The 21,227-nt window shown below is 34.5% G+C and overlaps 1 protein-coding gene across 7 annotated transcripts in view; it reads right to left on the bottom strand.

The window, feature by feature from the left end:
- Positions 1-21,227, bottom strand: part of NDST4 (N-deacetylase and N-sulfotransferase 4) — a 379,088-nt gene that overhangs the window by 339,394 nt on the left and 18,467 nt on the right. For 5 of the 7 annotated variants that reach the window (XM_045055930.1, XM_045055929.1, XM_045055935.1 and 2 more), the window contains exon 3: positions 9,123-9,249. The exons of the other annotated variants lie outside the window; for them this stretch is intronic. The gene's annotated coding sequence lies outside the window, so the exon portion shown is untranslated. The remainder of the gene's footprint in view (positions 1-9,122; positions 9,250-21,227) is intronic. 7 annotated transcript variants of the gene reach the window in all.

Raw genomic sequence — 21,227 nt, 5'->3', positions numbered from 1 at the left:
AGTTTGCTCACATTTTTGCATACCCTGCAGTGAGACACTGTCTGCCATTTTTGTTCTGGAATATTGTTCTGGATTTATGTGGTGAACAGTCTTTGAAGATAGATATAGTGTTGCCCTCTACAGCAAAGGGAGACATGCTTATTGTTTAATGTAATAAAGATAATTTTTGTCTCCAGTCTATAGGGAGGGCAAGCTTATGCTCAGAATGCCTTTCCTGAAATACAATCCAGTGAGTGGGCCCATGTGGGCCCATTGGCTTGTTCCTTGTGGGACTGGCGAGCAAAAGAAATTGACACACGTATGTTGAAGTTAATCCCATTTTTAGTGCTATATGCAATATAGTTCTTTTTCTCTGACTCAGGTTTCTCCAATGTTCTCCAAGTACTCATAAAACCATCATAAACTAACTTGTTAGCTTCCTATGGAGTAAGATCTCAAATCTTCACATTTCTCAACAATTACATACTAATTGGCTGTGCAGGTATGAGCAGAGGTAAGGTATGATTCAATATACTATGTTGAGAATTTGAGCATCTTTTCTAAAATTACGCAGTGAATAACTTGAGGTTTTGGGTCTGGGTCCCATGTATTCTATCTAATACAATTTAATATTATAATGAAAACTGCTCAATGACTATAAAAATATTTATTTTTAAAATAATATTTTTAATCTTTATTTATTTTTGAGAGAGAGACAGAGTGTGAGTGGGGGAGAAACAGAGAGAGAGAGACAGAATCTGAAGCAGCCTCAAGCTCTGAGCTGTCAGAGCAGAGCCCAGTGTGGGGCTCAAACTCAGAACTGTAAGCCCAAGTCAGATGCTTAAACGACTGAGCCCCCAGGTGCTCCTAAAAATACTTATTTTTAATCTTCCCTTCATATATACTCCTTTAATATATTTTGATATTTCATATCATATATTCTATTTATATGATAATTGTTAATGACCAAGATGCATGCTATCTTCTCAGCTAAAGCCATTTAGTATTTTATTATTCTGGAAAAAAAAATCTTTCCAATTTCCTACAATAAAATGGTGCTAAAACAGAATCATTTTAAGTACTTGCCAATAGCTCATTTCTATTTTAGCTGTATTAAAATATCTACTTATATATTTTTTTTACAAGTTCCTTATATATGAAGTCTTGCTAATAAGCCTGAATAAAATACTTCTTTCCAACATTATTTTTGAAATGTTTTATGGAGTTGCTACTTCAACTCCAGTTTTACATTTTTTAAGTCAAGAAAATAATTCAACTAAAGTCTATTACAGCACAGTTATCTTATTTGTTACACTAGCTTTGCAGCTACCAAAATTTCCTTGAATTATAGCCTCAGAATTTAACCAAGGTCCCCCACCCTTACTATCCATGGCTGAAATCATCCTTAATAATTTTCTCTGACTTGATACATAAACAGCAATATATTGACTTTATATTCCATCTGGATATGGCTAATAAATTTGGGTTACTCAGCTTTAAAATTGTTTTGGGAACATAAAACTCATTTAACTCATCAATTATGTGGTTGCAGTCACTGTCATTTGGCTTTTTGGAGTATAAATAACTTGCTACAGTTAAGCTACTGAGCTGTTGTTTTATAAATTTTATCAGCTGAAGGATTATTGCAGATACATGCGATTGTAAAATAAGTCAATCAGTATTCATATATTTCACAATATATTCAATCAGTAATTTAAGTATCTTTGTAAATTATTCCATAAAATATACAAATATTTACTGTGGCATAAATCACTACATATGATATATTGTAATGACTTTCCTTCCAAACCCAATTATCAATTTTAGAGGGCAAAGAAATTGCATAATATAATGTTATTTTTAAAGAAATATGTGTGCTTAATAAAAAAATCAATATGGAACTCATTTTGTCATATATATATGTATACATAGAGATAACTGAATTCTATTTAAACTTATTACTGAAATCTTATTAGCTTCCAACAAATAGTTCTTTAAAAAGGCAATATTTAGGTAGTTAATTTTGAACCAAAAGGCAATACTTGTTTGGCTTCCCTTTAGTGTTTTTACATTGTAATATGAAAAACCCTTTTCATCATGCACATATTCTCTCTAATGTTGAAATTTTAATGGTATTCTCCATATCATTTTACCCAAAAATCGGTATAAAGCAAGCAAAAATGTTTTCTTTGCCTTATTTATTTCAACAAAAGCAAAATGGTTTGCAAAATTGGTTTTATTTTAATACTATTTAAAAATACACATATTTCATTATCTGATCTTAAAACTCCTGAATTATGTTTTTCCATTATTTGAAATAACACCCTTTGAGGGGAAAAAAATGGCAGGGCATTCATACTTCTGTAATGGGTACATATCTTGGTATTCAGAGGTTAAATCACATTTGCTGGGTTGATGCCTCTGAAAAGAAGCACCCCTCCCAATTTGCATGATTATTCAGTTATTATTTGCTCATATATTGGAAAAATGGGAAAAGCATTCTAGGATATTTATTCTTCACCCACTCTATTCTCACTAGACATCTACAGAAACACATAGATACGCATAGGCATGCATACACACACAAGCATAGGGACACTTTTGCTATTAGAAATGAGCACTCACTGAGAACATGCCATGTGGTAGATACTCTTCATTTATGAACTGCTTTCATTTTCAACACAATATTTCATGATAGAGAAACAAGCAGAGAAGTTAGGTGAACTTCCCTAGTCATTCTGTGACAAGGGATGTTGCAGGGATTTGAATCCAGAGAATCTGGCTTCCGAGGCTAGCCTCATATCCATGATACTCTGACAAATTATTTTGAAAGTTCCATCCGACTACTTTTAATTAAAACATACTATTCTTCCTTCAAGTTATTATTTAAAATCAGTGTATCTCTTACATTTAAAGCTGGTAAACATAAGCCATCTATTTAAATCAATGAAATGACTATATTATGCGTTAAAAGGATTGGTAAGAGTTGCTATTCAGTATAACAATTAAAGGACACATTATTTCTTAAATTCTTGCATGCTCTCCTTCTCCTCATTAATAAACTCCCTGAACCCAAAAATAAGGGAAAAGAAGAAAGAAAATAAATCTTTATAATTTTGTCATAAAGGAAGCAACTCGTAGTTTGCATAGTCAGTTCAATGATGAGTTAGTAATACACTCTTTCATTTTTTCCATGCAGATTTCAATATATTCTTCACTTTACCTATGCCCTTTCTAGGTAGAATTCTTTTTTTTTTTTTGCAAATAAATCACTCATTTCACTTGTATATGTTTTTATTGTATAAGATATGGGCTATACAACAACATGCTCTGGTAGAAATAAGTGAAAATCTACTAAAACAGCATAAACATTTGGAAAGCATAACATGATATATTGGGCTAAATTTCAGGTAAATTATTATATTAAATTATATTAAATCACTGTTGCTTGTTCCTCTACATTTGAGATGTGTGTTACTACCATTTTCTTCTTCTAAGTTTTAATACTCATTACCTTTTATTCTTTTATTTTTAATGAAGAACAGGCATAGTATATGCTATATTTGAGCTTAAAATCATTCAGAAAGATTACCTAAGCAACACACATTCTGAGCTGTGTATTCAAGACAGATATCAAACAAATATTTTAGATTTCAAAAAATGAAATCTTAACATAAATTAAAAGTTCATAGCTATGCTTGAACTAATTGTGAATTTATGTAAATAGTGCTTCCTTTCCTCTTTTTACATTGCATGTGGTCATTATCACTATTATACCATATGGGGAAAATGAATAATTTATAGATTTGTATATGCCTAAGTAAAACTATCTTTTGAATATTTACTGCTGCAATATTATCACCATTTTAATATAACAAAAATAACATACATAAATATGATAACAACTAAAAAACCATAACCTAACTTTTAAAATGCATTATCTATTTTTGGTATTAATTTGACATGAGAAAAGCTTATCTAAAATAAAGACAGAAATACAGCCAAGAGATAGGTGTCTGACTGTGGTTTGCTGACTCTTTTAACTAAATATATACCAAAAAGCTCAGCACATCTCTACTGCAAAGGCCAAATTAAATATTAACAATGTAAATCCTAAACTAATACAGGTGGTACCTGAATTTCAAACTGGAAGCTGTTTTTGGATATATATTTAGATGTGCAGGGTTCTATTAATGATACATTGATGTTGTTAAAATCAGAAACATTTTTAGTTGAAGTTTTAATAGAACCATTAATATCACCATTAATATCAGGGTCTTACACAGTTTGCCAACATATTCACAAAATAATTTTTATTTCATTTAGGAACATTATATCATGGAAACAGAGAGTATATATAGGCAAAATAAAGATTCATGGTTGCTTCTATTGTTCTTAGCTTCCAAAGATACACATCTCAAATTGTTTAAGAAATAATAGAGTTCCTGCATTTTCAGCTGTTTTTTATCATCCCAAGTATATGCTGATTTCCAGGAAACTAAAAGTCCCTTTTCTTCTTTACTTAAAGCTTCCATGTTAATATGCTTTGTGATAAAAGTTAAAAGATTTACGTTAAATAAATCTGCCAGTGGTTATCTGAAAAATTCACATAGACTTAATAAAGATAAGTTAGATTGTATGGAATTATTTTAAGTTCCCTTTTCAATATCTGTAAAATCCATCTGGTCCAGTGTGTCATTCAAAGCTATTATTTCCATTGATTTTCTGTTTAGATGATCTTTCCATTGATGTGAAGTGGGATGTTAAAGTCCCTTACTATTACTGTTATTATCAATTAGTTCCTTTATGTTTGTTATTAGTTGATTTATATATTTGGATGCTATTGAGTTGGGGACATAAATATTTACAATTATTACATCTTGTTGGATTGTCCCCTTTATGATTACATAATGTCCTTGTCTTTTTACAATCTTTGTTTTAAAGTCTAGGTTGTCTGTTATAAGTATTGCTACTCCAGCTTTCTTTTGACATCCACTTAATGATAAATGTTTTCCATCCCCTCAATTTCAACCTGCAGGTGTCTTTAGGTCTAAAATGAGTCTTTTGTAGGCAGCATATAGATATGTCTTGTTTTTTTTTTTTAATCCATTTTGACACCCCATCTCTTTTGATTGGAACATTTAGTCGATTTACATTCAAAGTAATTAGTGATAGCTCTGTAGTTACTGCCATTTTATTACTTGTTTTGCCATTGTTTCTGGAGATTTTCTCTGATGTTTCTTGTCTCTGTCACTTTTGATCTCTTCTTTGTACTTAGAGTCCCCTTTAATATTTCTGTCAGGGCTAGTTTAGTGGTCATGAACTCCTTTAGTTTTTGTTTGTCTGGGAAACTCTAGCCTTATGGGTTTTGCCTTGTAAGTTAAGGGCTTCTTTTGTCTTGTTGCTTTTAAGATTTTTCCTTATCCCTATATTTTGCAAATTTAATTACAATATGTCTTGGTGTTGGCCTGCTTTTGCTGATTTTGATGCTTTCTGGATCTGGATGCCTGTTTTCTTCCCAAGATTAGGGAAGGTTTCTGCTGCTATTTCTTGAGATAAATTTTATGCTTCCTTTTCTCTCTCTCTTCTGGGATTCCTATAATTAACAAATGCTATTATATTTGATGGAGTTATTCAGTTCCCTAAGTCCATTCTCATGTCATGTAATTCTTCTTTCTCTCTTTTGTTCAGCTTCATTATCTTTCCATTGTTTTGTCTTCTAGGTTACTAATTCATTCCTCTGTTTCTTATAGCATAATGTTCAATGTATCAAGCATATTTTCAGTCTCATTTCACTAATATGTGGAATTCAAAAAACAAAACAAACAAGCAAAGAGAAAAAGAGAGAGGCAAATCAAGAAACAGACTCTTAACTACCGACAACAAAGTGATGGTTATCAGAGGAGAATAAGTGAAACAGGTGATGGGGATTAAAGAGTGCACTTGTGATGAGCACCGGATGTTGTATGCAAGTGTTGAACTATATTATACACCTGAAACTAATATTACACTGAATGTTAACTAATTGATCTTTAAATAAAAACTGAAAAAAATGACCATTCATCAACATAATTCTTATTTTTATCTTCAAAGATCAGATCAAACAATAAACCTTTATCATAATCTTTCTACCTTATAAAATGGGGATATGGGATTTATTTATTGAATAAATAAATCATACAGAGCATACTGGATCACAAAACAACCATCCAACTAGAACTATATAGTTGGTATAATTGGTTGAGGCTAAAATTGTGAAAAGTTAAAATAATAAAAAAAAAGTGATGGCCCTTTCATGATTACCAGCATTATGAACATTTGAATCAATCCATGATATGACAACCAAAACAGTCAATTCTTCACATTCATTAAAAGAAACATGGTATTTAGAATGAAATAGGTAATGATCAGGTTTCCCTTATACACTCTTCAGATTATATGGGTATTATCATTTTCAATTTTAAAATGAGAAAGATAGAGTGTGAGCTAGGAAGACTTAGTATTTTAGTGAAGGAACTTAAAAGAAACTTAGAACCAACATATGAACATTTGAATGAACTGGGTATGTATTGTACTGAATAAGAGAACACATTGGTTTCTTTTAAATGGTTGTTGAACTGTTCTATGAATGAAGAAGGAGAGTAAATTTGTAGGACTTCCAATGATATAATTTAGGCCAACAGGAGAAAAATTAGTATATATGATAGATTAATGCATATAAAATTTTTCAATAAAGCAGTCAAAATTTGAATATATTCCCAATATAGGTTCAAATATATATAATGAAGATGTCATATGAAGACCTTAGTCATTAAATAGATAGTTGAACTATGCAAAATTTAAATGCCCCTCCAATTTTTTAATTCTTGATTTATGATTATTCCATTTATTATTTCATTCACTAGATACTTGATTTTTAATTAAATATTTAATTTTTTCTTGTTAGGTTAAGAGATGGAATCATCTCTTTTACCAAATATAATACACTTTGCCTTTTTTTCTATTTGAAAATTTATTCTAGTTTTCTGACATTTGGCACACCCTCTTTCTCTACTACATTAATATAATTGTCACATTGTATATCCTCATTTTACCCTAGATCGAAGTACATAGTGACACGAATGTCAGGATTTATCATAAGAAAAAAAATATGCAGGCTCCATTCTAAACCACTGAATCACTTTTATTTTTTGAATCACTTTTAAGATTAGTTATTTACTGAGTTGAGAAGAGTGTCATGTTGTCATCTAAATAAACTACATATTTTATAAAAGTAATACTAGAAAATATAAAATTAATGTGAAGACAAAGAATACAACCTCCTTATTATAAATGTCATTTGGTTTCAATCTCATAAATCAGTCTTATAAAAAAATCCCAAGCTTTAGCTAAACACACTAAAAAGGTTAGAAATATTAATCTTACATAGATGTTGCCTCTGTTATAGGTATAAATTGTTATATACTACAATGTTATATATCAATTATATCTCAATAGAAAAAAAAGGGTTTAACTAATACCAAGTTACCAAATAGTTTAAGAAGAAAAACTATTTTATTGTTGATTTACTGGAGGCATTTAAAAGAATTTTAAATTGTAACTCACTGTCTGTATCTGTCTTTTGTCATCGAGTAACATTGAAATTTGAAATATTTAAGTACTACGTGCTGACTTTAACTATAAAATTATATATGGTTTTCTTTTAGATGGTCATAATTAAGTAGGGACACCAACACTGATGGAGTAAAGTTCCCACTCCTTGTCTAGCTATTAATAAGTGATAGATGTCAAAATAATAAACAAAGGAAAACACTGAATCACTACTTGAATTCATATTTTAAATAAAGCTAGAAAGGGTGTCAAATACTATGAATACTAGTTTTCTAAAACACATTGGCCTATACGATGGCCCAATTCTAAAATGATAAATTTATATGTTATAAAGTTGTAAAAAAAATAACAAAAATAAAGTTGTACACTTAACCCAAAACAAATTACTAAAGTACAGGATTATGTAAATAAACTCAACAACAGTAATTATAAGTTATATTAAAATATAGAATCTAGAAAAAGGAAAAAGTTAGAATTATTCTTAGTAGTCAGATGTCGCCCTCACCCCAACCCAGGGATTCTGTTCTATTTGGAATCAAATAAAAATAAATGAGAGACTACTTTTTAAAGTCATTTTTTTAAGAGGGAGAGAGAACAAGCACAGAAGCAGGGAAGGGGCAGATGGAGAAAGGGAATCTTAAACAGATACCATGTCCAGTGCAGAGCCCAAGATGAGGCTCCATCTCACAACCATGAGATCATGACATCATGATCTGAGTTGAAATCAAGAGTCAGTCGCTTAACTTACTGAGCCACCTAGCCATCCCTAGAGTCAGTTTTATAACTATTACTTTGACTTCAACTTTTTAGTAAGAAATATATACAACCTAGAATGCGTAATGAAGGGCGTTATTAGAATGGTAAAAAAAATGTAGTAATATGCAAGAAAAAAGAAAAGGAAACAGATAAAGATGCTTTTTCTATAAAAGTAGGACTTTAGGAATGTCGACAGCTATTCTTTATGCTTTTTCTTCTTTCTTTTCTTTCCCTTTTCTAAAAGATTCATTTCCTAGGACATGAGGTAGTGAGGAAAGGGGATGAATAGGCAGAAATCTGAATGGTGGGAGCTGCAACCAGCCAGAGACCGACCAGTCTGTAGTAAATTTAATGTAAGTATTTGTTAAATGCAACAAACAAATATAAAAATATATATTAGTTGGTAGGTCATCGAATATTACTTATAATTCAGTAGGTCATCAAATATTACTTATAATTCAGGTTTAGTTTCAAGACGTGAGACACATCCAAGTAAAAATATTGATATAGGTAATTGGACTGAGTCCCAATAATTCTGGAGAAAATTCTGAAGTGGAATTATCTATTTTCAATCATCACTGAATAGTTGAGTGAATGTGCAATTACAAAGAAAAAAGTAGAGTGCAAGTTTCTGAGGGTCAGAACTGAGCCTTGAGAAGCAATGATAATGAAAATATTGGAAGATAAATTATTTTCTGTAAAAATACCCCAAGAGGAGTGTTAATGTCCATCTTAATGTTCATTTCTACTGTAGATTATCATAGGAAGTTACTCACAGGAAAACACAGAAGTGTGGCAAATGCTAAAGAAGTTTGTAGATTAGAGAAGAAATTTGGCCTTTGAAGATTAGAAACAACCCTCTCTGGGATGATGATAAAATGAAGCTGGAGATATCTGGTACAACTGGAAAGAGATAAATGTATGATTACCTCATTTAAAAAAATTAAGTTTTACTTTTGTAGAATTACTGAAAGACTTATAGTAGCTAGACAGTGAATTATAGCAACACAGATCTGCATACAGCTAAGGGAGGGAGCATGGTGAATCCTAGCAGTGTAGAAAGGACACTTACAGAGACTGCAGTGAATGAGTCATCTCAGAAAGGCACAATGTCTATGAATTCTAAATAGAAAAACTACCCAGCTCCATTTATTGTAAGCCTGCAGGCAAACACCTATAAAAATCAAGAATTTGTTTGCAGAGGGAGAATGGAAAGATTTGCCAGACTCATATAATAGCAACTGAATTAAAGTCTTTTGCTGTTCATTATAACTATTATTTTAACTCTGTTGCAAAAGTCCCAATTCCTTATTTTAGTCATTCCCAAGAGTGCAAGGGAAAAGAGCCATGTTAATGAAACTAATTACCTGGTAAAAATTATTTTTAAAAATTGTACTGAAAATGGTGCTTCATTAATATGAATCAATAATGCAATTTGACTGATAAAAAGGCTAATGTAATCTCAGGCTGCATTAATTGAATCAGAGCATCAAATCACAGAAAGTAATAGTTCTACTGTACTTAAGTTTATCAACAATTAGTTTAAAATATATGTATCTCTAAGACTTAACTTTGGGTGAAAAAACTTCTAGACCGTATCAGAAAAGATGAGATTAGAAATCAAAGCTGTTTTCTCCTAGTGATTATGTGCCTGAAGATCTTTGCCTGACTTTGCTAGGAATGCTTTTTCCCCAGATCTCATGAAGACCTTTTCTTATTATTCAGGTCTCAACTCAAATATCACCTCCTAAAGATGAATGCTTTGATCATTCACTGTATCTAATGTTTTTCCCTCCCAGGGTAACACCTTTTCATCATCTTGTTTATTTATGGTCACAACAATGCACAATATTTTATATATTTATATATTTTCCATCCAGAGAATATGATATATGGGAGGAGAAATTTTCTCTGCCCGGCATACTGCTCTTTCTCCTGCCAAGCACTGCACTTGGCACATAGTGAGCCACAGATATATATGAATCAAAATGTTTTAATGGGATATGCTACTGTATTCTACTAATTTTTAATAAACTCAAATATGGCAGAATATCCTACTAAAATGTTTTAATAAAGGATATTTGGACTAAAGTTTAAAGGGAAATATAATAGCTTGATTGAAATAGTCTGTATTGTTTCAGAATACAGAGTGAGAAATTATAGTTTGAATTTGAAAGGGGACATATTTCATATCAATGCAAGAAATAGCATTCATACAACTAAAATATCTTCAATGGAAATAGTTACCTAATGCAGAAGAAAGTACGTGAAAATTTCAAGTACTACCACATGCTTATTAATTAAACTATAAAAGTTGGAGAATGGCCTAGATAGCCCTTAAAAATCCTCCAAATCCTTAGATCTTATTGTGACATAATCCATAACTTGTTATACATTTTATATCAGGAAGAAATTATTAAAATTTTATCCAGTAGTATAATATATCCACTTCTATGCTTTCTATTAAGTCCACATATACTTCTTTATGAACAGACTATTAATATCTCACCTCTTTATATTAAGAAAAAATTGCAAAGAAAATTATTAATTTTCATGTAATAGAGGAATAAATAATACAATCACACCAACAGTTAATTCAGAAAAACAATGCATTATTAACAAAAATTCTATGGCAGTTATAACTGTTCTCCATGATATTATACCAAATTTTGACTTTGAAAATGCAGAACTATATATAATTATGTTAATCTAATTTCTAAATCTATTTATCCAATTAAAATTACAAAATACTTTCTCTAGCTATTTGTTGGAAGAGGTCACCGAGAAGACGTGACCACTAGTTGACTCGCAAGCTGGACCCAGGCAATTGGAGGCTCCCTATGCCATCCCCTGTCCTTGGAATGCATGTTGCCCTAGCCTTTCTCCCTCCCAAAAGCTGCTCCAAGGATACAGTCTTGAGACAGAAATGTGGTATTGAAGCTATCTTGACTGGGTAGGTAACTAAATCTAGTTAAGGCCTCTAAATGAACTTCTAAGATTCTGCCACGTGCGTACAGAGGTCTACTTGTCTTGTGGCCAGGCAAGATAAGCATTATCTGTGCCTTTGCTTATGAAAATTGCTACCTACCAATTTGAAGTAGTCAGTTTCTTTCCTTAGTCTCTTTTTGTGTGTGGATTCTGGTTTCAGATTTCACTGAGGAGATTCCCAAGGATGTTGTGAATGTGAAATTGGCAAGCCAGACAGCAGATTGAAGAAATGGGCTTTGAGAAAGGAGTTGTCTGTAGGGGAAACATTGCCTTGACCAGCAACCTCAACATGGGGAGGCACAGTCTATATGTTAGATGCTAGTAGACCATCTCACTGAATATGAGGACACCTTGAAAATGCCATCTGGTTTAATGCACTTGTTTGAGCATTGCATGTAGTGCACCTTAAGCTAAGAAGTAAAATGAATAGTTGCTGCAGGGCACTGACTTCCACTGCAGGCAGTTTGGCTGGATAACTATGCCCAACTAGAGGTTGAAATTCAAGTTAGAAAGTGGGAAGACGAGCTTAGAGACAGACATTTGGTTGTCCACACTATACTAGCTTAGGGGCTGGGAGACAAGGTGGAAGAAGAGGATAATATATTGGAGAACTTAGTGCCATTTACAAAACTAGGAGGGCACATGATACTGAGGATTAAAATACAGACACCTGAGGATTAAGATCAGACACTCGTGGGTGTGCCTGGGTGGCTCAGTCTGTTGTCCAACTTCAGTTTAGGTCACTCATAGATCACAGATTTAAGCTCTGCATCAGCTCGTTGCTGTCACTGTAGAGACTGCTTGGATTCTCTGTCTCCCTCTCTCTCTGCCCCTTCCTTGCTCCCGCTCTTTGTCTCAAAAGTAAACATTTTTTTTTAAAGATCCAGACACTTGTGAAAAAGCAGGTACAATGAGATGTCCCACCAAGATAGGTGAGTTTCTTCACACCCCTGGGTAACGGGAAACTATTCAATCTCCACTGGGATTCCTTTGTTTTGCTGCAAACTAGACCTGTTGAAGCACATGATACCTGCAATGGAATATACACCATTGAAAGGGGAGAAAAGTGGGAGTCCTGGTCTGGGATATCTCACTCCTAGCCCCCTCCTTATCCTCAACAGTGCTGCCTTCCTTGGCCAACATGTATGGTACACACAACCTGGTCAAATTCCTAAAGCTGCAGCCATGTTAACATTTAAGGATCAAGCCACAAGTGTAATTCTTAGAGAATGACTTCCTCATATAATTTCCTACAAAATATCCATATTTTTGACCTTAGACTTCTACTGCTCCTATGGTGTCCAGGCATAGTATGGGCATGTGATGGAAATGCCCTTCTAGAGTGGGCCCATTTGTTTGCCCAACAAAGGAATCAATCCAACTGTTAGGTATGTGGGCAGCTGCTCCTCTCTAGCTTGTCAGGATTGCCATGGTAGGTATCACTACTCCAAGGAGGGGATTGGAAGGCCCTAAAGCAATACATTAAAGAACAAGTTAGGACTAGTATTCTTAATTCGTTTGATATTACTAGTGTAGTTCCAGAGACCCGGCCTGTGGCACACACTCTCTGTTACAGTGGTCATGGGTATTCTTTATCTGCCAAAAATGCTGCAAGGCAGCACATCAAACTGCTGACTGGAAGGGTCCTAAAAATAACCACTATAGAGGCATGGCTGGCTATGTTCAGATTTGGGATAGGTTTATGTGGTTTACCTTGGGTTATGGACAACCTGTGTTTTATCTTTTCTGTTGAGAACAGAAAATTCACTCTAAACAGAACCACCCTAATTATGCCAGAAGTATGGAATGGATTTCACAGGATCTGTGTAGTCATTCTATCGTACTAAAGATAGTGACTGGTTTGACACTGACTGGTCTCCCTGCCCAGGTATTTATTGGTTGGCCCCAAATGGTACCTTATGGTTATGTGGCACAAATGGTCTTTGGCCATGGCTTTGACCTGTATGGCTGGACCACGGTACCCTGGGTTACACACAGTAACAACTGCCAACCCCTCTCTTCTCCACACTAGGTGGGCCCATTCTGTTTTCCACTGATACAATCATTTGGCCTCTGTCTTTATCTCCTCCATTGGCCTAGAGGACATTATACCACACGTAGAAGCCCTTACTGAGTTCATGCAGCAAACCTTAAATGATAGACAACGAAGCCTGTCCTTGATAAACACTATAATGTCTCTAATGAGAAAAGCAGTCCTCCAGAATAGGATAGCCTTGGATATTATTACTGCCTTACAAGGAGGCACCTGTGCCATTATCCAAACAGAATGTTCTGTGTTCATACTTGATCAGTCTCCTAAGGTGTCATCTTTATAAAATCACGAGGGCATAGTAAATGCCCTGAATGATCTAACCCCCAGCCTAAGAGACTTGATAAATCAATGGTTTAAATCATGAAGCACTTGGTGGAAAAAGTTGTCACTGATTTGGGGAATTATTGTCTTAGTTTGAGTTTCCTATATTATTGCTGTGGAGTCTGCCTCCAATGCAGCCAGATAGACGCCAATGAGCCACCTCCACGCTAGTGAAACCCTCTGATGACTGCTCAGGGATACATTGCAGAAGAGGCAGGAGGGAGGTGCATGTGAGATTGCAAGAGACAGTCACAAGGGCTGGAGTGGTGGAGGAGGTCTTGAAGATGTGACTGCTAGCTGACCCATAAACTGGACCCAGGCAATTGGAGGCTTTTCACCCCCACCCGTGTTCTTGGAATGCATACTCTGCTTGCCTCCTCTGCTACCAGAAGCTGCTCAAAGGATGTAGTCTTGAGATATAAATGTGGTGTTGAGGCCATCTGGACTTGGGTATGTGACTTAACTCAGTTAAGGCTTCTATTTAAACTGGTAAGATTTTGGTGGGTAGGTACAGAGATTTATTCGTCTTGTGCTCAAGACAAGTGTCATCAGTAAGTACCTTTGTTTATTAAAACTGCCACCTTTCAGTCTGGGTGGTCTGCTTCTTTCATTGATCTGCCTTTGCCCTCACATATAGAAGTTGGTTTCAGATTGCACTCAGGGAGGTTTCAAACCAACACTATTTTCAAATATTCTCACTTGGACTTCAAAGTGTGCATTTATTCTTTTTGTTCAAAGTAACAGAAAATTACCTATAACTATTTTACATAGAAAAATAATTTATTGGCCTATATACCTAAAGATCCCTGAGATAGACCTGGCTCTTATCAGCTGAATTCACTAGCACACTCTTTCTCTCCCCATCCCAATTGGATATTCTTTTTTGATGGCTTCAATCTTATGTAGGCTATCTTCCCAAAAATTACTAAAATATATTCTATTAATTTAAATATTTCAGTGAAAGTGAATTTACTTTTCACAATGGTCCTAGCAATTTCTCATCATTGACTTTCTTTGGTCCAGATTGAGTTGGATGAGTTTTTCTGGGAAGACTCGAGCCTGAGCCAATCCCTCATCTTTCCCAAACTAATAGCATGAACTGATAAGTGAGTGGTAGGGACATTTCTCTCAAAAGAAAAAAAGAAAAGGTGCTTGCTCTGTTACCAGAAAGCGACATGGTTGGCTGGACAGTAAAACAATAGTCATTCACTACAGGACCTCTTACTGCATTTGGGAAATTGGTGAATAATTCTGAGGTTAACTTACTCATGGTTTCACAACCATAATTTTCAAATTCTGTTCTCCTTCTCTCTCATTTTAATTCTTCATTTTAAATTAGTTCTTCATTTTACTATTTCCTGATGTAATCTTCCTTCCCTTATATATTGGTTCATTTTCATTGCCATTTGTGGTTCCATCATATCCTTCTTGATGCATAGTGATCATAACCACATAGCTTTTTATATAAAACTAAAGGATAATTTTCTGTTGAGTTTCTAATGCCTTTCTGAGAAACCATTTCATTGGACTTTAAGATTGATGCTGAGTTTTAGGCCCATTTTCTTATAATACAATTTAAAATGCTTTTCAGATATTTTCTTATATTGTTATCTAGAGCTCAGTATTCAATTTATTTTATAAGTATGTTCATTCATTTTATAAATACTTTATATTAGAGTCACTATCACATAAAATATTTTGGTATATGCCCTAAACAATCTCTCTCTCTCTCTAAAGAGAGAGAGAAAGGTAGGTAGATAAATGGATAGATAGATAAATAGGTAGACAGATATCTAGATTTAATGTAGATATAACTGGTCACCATAATGGCTAATCTCTGAGATGTCATATTAAAAAAATATTGAGTTACAAGGACAACTCTTAAAGACTTGAGGAATCCAGTAGATCTTTATTGTAACTTTCTTTAAAGTAGTATACAAAATATTCCACAGAAAATTTATCTTTAAGCATCACTTTCTCTCACCAAAGTTTTCCAGCAAAACTTAGGAGCAGAGACCAATAAACAACAAAAACACCACACACACACACACACACACACACACACACAGAGAGAGAGAGAGAGAGAGAGAGAGAGAGAGAGAAATTCTCTCCTAGTCCCTTTCTATTCCAGTTTTTTTTGCTACACAGCTTGCTTTCCTCTTTATTTGCCCGTCCTTTGTCCTGCATCTTCATGCACCTGTCATAACCTAGTAGAATCTAGGCTGTGCTTCTATCGGATACTTGTTGAGAATCAGCTCCTTGGTTATAATGATTAAAAAAATATTTGCCTTGTTCTCATTTTATCACTAGATTTCAGAAGACTTTAGGTTACTTTCAAAACTTGAGGATTTCATAGTTATGTCCTACTTTAGAAACTGTGTAGGAAGATGTCAAGGGAGATGATTAGTTGCTGAACTTACTGAACACTAAGGGATCTCTTTAACAAAATTTCCAGCTTATCTTTATGAGGTATTTCCTGTTTCCAAACAGACAGTATAAAATATAAAATAAGGGGCGCCTGGGTGGCTCAGTCAGTTAAGCATCCGACATCGGCTCAGGTCATGATCTCACACTCCGCGAGTTCGAGCCCCATGTCCGGCTCTGTGCTGACAGCTCGGAGCCTGGAGCCTGCTTCAGATTCTGTGTCTCCCTCTCTCTGACCCTCCCCCATTCACACTCTGTCTTTCTCTGTCTCAAAAACAAATGAACATTAAAAAAATGTTTTTAATAAAAAAAATTAAAATAAAATATAAAATAGTTAAGACGCTGGAGCCAGACTTTAGGAACACAGAAATGTTACTCACTTAAACACTTCAACTGCCTTATCTGTAACATGAGGATGATATTCATTTGTGTATCTCACAGAACTGTCAGAAGAAAATGGTGTAATACATGACACATGTTAAACAATAGTACTAGTTTTTCGTCTTATCTGAAGTCAACACCCCACTGAATGATTACTCAGCTATCTTATGAATATCCATGGCAATGTTTTTGAAAGGATGAGTAGATAGTATCAAATATTTCCTCTTTATTTCCTCCTGAAATAACTCAAATTTTCGACATTAAAAAATGCTATTTTTCTATAGGGTTGATTCACTCAGCAATTCTTGATAATAGGTTTTTGTGCCCTATTTCATTAAGGCTCCATGTTCTATAATTTTCTTGATTTCATGTAGATCCCTTCTTCTGTATAGGGATCATAGTTCTAATCTTGAAGACTTCTGCCATATTAGCTATTCATTAATAAAAGAAAAACAGTTTTGGCAACAGTTACACAATGTCATTCTCAAATTCCTACAAAATATTTTATGGATGCTAACACATTCCAGTGGGGTCATGATGATTTCATTAATTTGACCCTCTATTATGCTCCCAAAGCACATGTTACTTACTTCTGTTTCATTGTTTTCATATATATTTTAATTATTTATGTGGCTGATTACTCCTCAACTTGAAGATTTTATTTCCATCCCCTTATCCTTTCATCATTCCTCTCTAACTTTCATCCCTCAAAGCACATGCATACACACACACACCAAGTCTAGAACATATTAAAGAGTTGGTAATTACTTAGTGAATGAGTACATACAATATTGAGAATAATTTGATAAAGGGTCTTGAGCTTGAGGGAGGAAAAATCCCCCTAACACATTGCTTGCAAAGGACTAAAACATTCTGTTCTCATTTTAGCCATTTCCTCCTCAATCTCACCTTTAATCTCAGAGTCACCAAGGTTTGTTGAGCCTTCTTCCTCATTTTGATTAAAGACAACAACAAGAACAACAACAAACAAGCATTTATTGAATATCTATGAAAGAGTCTGGAGTTAGATACTAAAGTGGGGAGAAATGAAAGTGGATAAGGTCGGTCACTGGGACCACCTTTGAAAAAAGTATCAAATACAATGAGACAGTGAGTGAAGGTGGTCAGAGAGATTACTACAAGTATATGGATTATGGAAGATGCTTGCAACAAAATCTCAATCACATTGTTTTATTTCATTGTTAAGATTCCATTTAGGGGCGCTTGGGTGGCTCAGTTGGTTAAGCGGCTGACTTCGGCTCACGTCATGATCTCGCGGTCTGTGAGTTCGAGCCTCGCGTCGGGCTCTTTGCTGACAGCTCAGAGCCTGAAGCCTGTTTCAGATTCTGTGTCTCCCTCTCTCTGACCTTCCCCCATTCATGCTCTGTCTCTCTCTGTCTCAAAAATAAATAAACGTTAAAAAAAATTTTAAAAAATAAAAAAAAAGATTCCATTCAGATAGGAGGGGATGTCAAAGTGTAGACATATGTGTCTTGGAGATGGGAGAGCTGTCCCAGATAGAGGAATCAAGAAAGAAATAATGTAAATGAAACATTTTCTTTAAAAACCTTGCAAATTCCTTCTAATATGCTCCTGGAACACATTTGTACTTTATATATTTTAGTTTGTACATAAATTATCATAATCTATAGGAGTTATTATTTACATTTGCTATGTGTTCTTATTTTCAATTAGTTCAACACTGGGCAGCCAATTCCTATAGGGTCCTGTTGAGCCAAATTCTGAACGATTTAAAAAACATTTTTTTTAGTTTAGCTTTATTAACTAATTTAGGTTGCATTTATGTAATGCAAATCTATTAATACTCTATGAATAGTTATTTGTGAAGGTGTTTCTAGGTTTTAGGATTTTGTAATTGTCAGCATGAAAATATGGAAATGGTAAGGTAGAACTCAAAGGCCAATCAATATAGAGATACTATTTGTAAGAACTCCTGTTTTCAGAAATGAAGCTTGAATAAAAATAAGTAAAATGTTACTTTTTAATAAGCATGCTAGTATTTTTAACATGTAAAAAAATTATGAATGCCTCCATATGCACCACTACACAAGGAATGTTAGCTAGAAAGGTAACAAAGCTATTGAAATTAAATAGCTATTTCATATTCAGATGAGAATCTTTCCCTCTTTCTCCCTAGTAAGTGCCCACTGCTACTATATCCCAAAATTAGGTGGTGGAATATCTAAGAAGGACTTATGAAAGAGGTGATACATCCTCTAGGTTCAAAAAAAAAAAAAATTGGAGCAACTGAAACATGTTTGAGATTGACATAATTTCTTCTAATGCAAAACAGAGGAGCTTTAAGAAGACATCAACCCGGGGTGCCTGGTTGGCTCTTCTGGCTTCAGCTCAGGTCATGATCTCGAGGTTTGTGAGTTTGAGCCCTGTGTCAGGCTCTATGCTGACAGCTCAGAGTCTGGAGCCTACTTCAGATCTGTCTTCCTCTCTCTCTGCTCCTCCCCCATTCACATTCTGTCTCTCTCTCTCAAAAATAAACATTAAAAAAAATTAAAAAGAAAGAAGACATCGACCCAGAATAACGTGGCACTTCTTCCAGAATTATCAACGTCCAAAAATTTAGTAAATTTCAAAACAAGCATATAGATTCAAAATTTCCATAAATATACTTCAAAATTTAGAAATTGAGCCACGGGAGCACCTGGGTAGGACTCTGGCTCGGGTCATGATCTCATAGTTCGTGGGTCTGAGCCTCGTGATGGGCTCTGTGCAGACAGCTCAGAGTCTGGAGCATGCTTCGGATTCTGTATCTCCCTCTCTCTGCACCTCCCCTGCTCATGCTCTGTCTCTCTTTCTCTCTCAAAATTAAATAAACATTAAAAAAAATTAAAAAAAAAGAAATTGAGCCACAGGCCTGCATTTACCCTCCAAATATGAGTACTTTGGTAGACAAGTATCAGATGCATTGCCCTAAGAAGTCCTGTTAACTGTCCCTTTTCAGGATGGGGAACCAGGTTTCTTACCAAGGCAGGCAGAGGAAATTTTCTGGTGTTTCCATAACTTCTGCCTGGCTTCTGAAGAACAGTGACTTTTAAAAGTTGCAGAGAAGACAAGGAGGAAGCTAGGGAATGAGCCAAGCCATTAGATTTGAGGGGAAAGGAGAATAGGTTCAATAACTTTACGCAAGAGGCTGACTTAAGAACTGTGAGCTATTAGCACCTGTCTAGAGACCTTTTATTTCTTAGTCTAGGGGACACAGCTGTTCCTGCTTCTAACCCTTTTCCACTGTTTGCTACTGCTCTTAGTATCCCTATGTCAAACTTGTCAAAGTCTGTAGGATTCCACCCACAGACCACTGTAGCAATAGCAAAAACAGCTTTCCCACAACAGCGATGAGGGCAGTTTAATCTATTGTCAGCAGTGATTTTCCCCCACTTCTGAAAGCCAAGACCATTTTTCAGCAATTCTAACATGTGCCACTGTTCACATTCTAACATCTTTAGAATCAGGGCATGTATTTCAACTGATGTTGTCTCTTAATGGCAGAATATAAATTAACTGCACATCTTAAATCAGTGCAGTCTTAAATTTGATGAAACATGATATGTGAAAACAATGTCTCTGTTAATGGTAGAACTTCAGACTGCACTAAGATTAAAAAAAAAAAAAAAAAAAAAAGCATTGACTTGTTACAACCCCCTAGAGGGATGAGGCATAGAAATTGGTGTCAGATCCACACCCAGAAAGAGTATAGATTGTTAGTTGTTCTAATTAAAAAATTAAAAGGAATAAACTGAATTCCAGAATTTACCAGAACAAAGGATTCACAAGCATTTAGCTTACAGTAGGTGAGAGTCACTAAACCTAACTTAAAGAAATTTTGCCCAAAAGTGAAAGGAGGAAGGTTAAGAAGGGGATTCCAACGGAGAAAGACTGAGTGAACCAAACATCACAAAATCAAGAACTTTCGGGGATATTACAAATGTCTAGACAGGTGAAAATGCATTGTGAATGTGCTTCAAGAAAGAGTTAGCTTTAAAGACCTTAAAATCACAGAGAAATTCAATGCCTAATAACATTAATATCTGTCAAGTAGCAAAATTCCTGCCCTTTACCTCTTTTCTCACTAATCTCCCACTCTCTTTAATTGTAGAGTAGCCTACTACAGCCTAGTGAGGATGGGAGCAGAGCAGTAACCTATGCAGGAAATAGAAAGGAAGCCATGCATTCAGCCCTTTCCTTCTGCAAGTTTCCCTACTGGAAGTCTCCCTCTGTTGAAAGGAATAAGATTAAGAACTGAATTCAACACTAAGTTTTTAATTATTATGCTGAACTGGCCTTCTTAATTATTCAGGTGAGATTCTTCTCATTTGAATGAAAACAGTACAACCAAAGAGTTAAAGAAGCTGTCAAATATTTCATCTAAGGCAGGAAAGTCTATTCTCACAGAATAGGTTTTAATGAATAGGAAGAGAAGAAAATAACTTTATTTTGTGACTATACCATAAGAGCCTCACTGGTTCAGTGAAATATTTCCATAAATAACTTTGAATTACAAAGTGTTATCTTTCAGTTGCTATGGATGGAAGATCTAAAAGATCAAACATCTAACACGAAATTTCTTAACTGTTTTACTGGAAAAAAATGTTGAGCCAAAGAATCAAGTTTCTTTCAAGGAAGGATTTTAGAAATATTCATTATTTGTTAAAATTTCAACTAGCTTTTAAGATTAGAC

The sequence above is a fragment of the Felis catus genome, chromosome B1, assembly GCF_018350175.1.
Source record: "Felis catus isolate Fca126 chromosome B1, F.catus_Fca126_mat1.0, whole genome shotgun sequence".
NCBI lineage: Eukaryota > Metazoa > Chordata > Mammalia > Carnivora > Felidae > Felis > Felis catus.
Note: the sequence above shows the minus strand (reverse complement) of the source record. Positions and strands in the feature narration are given on the sequence as shown.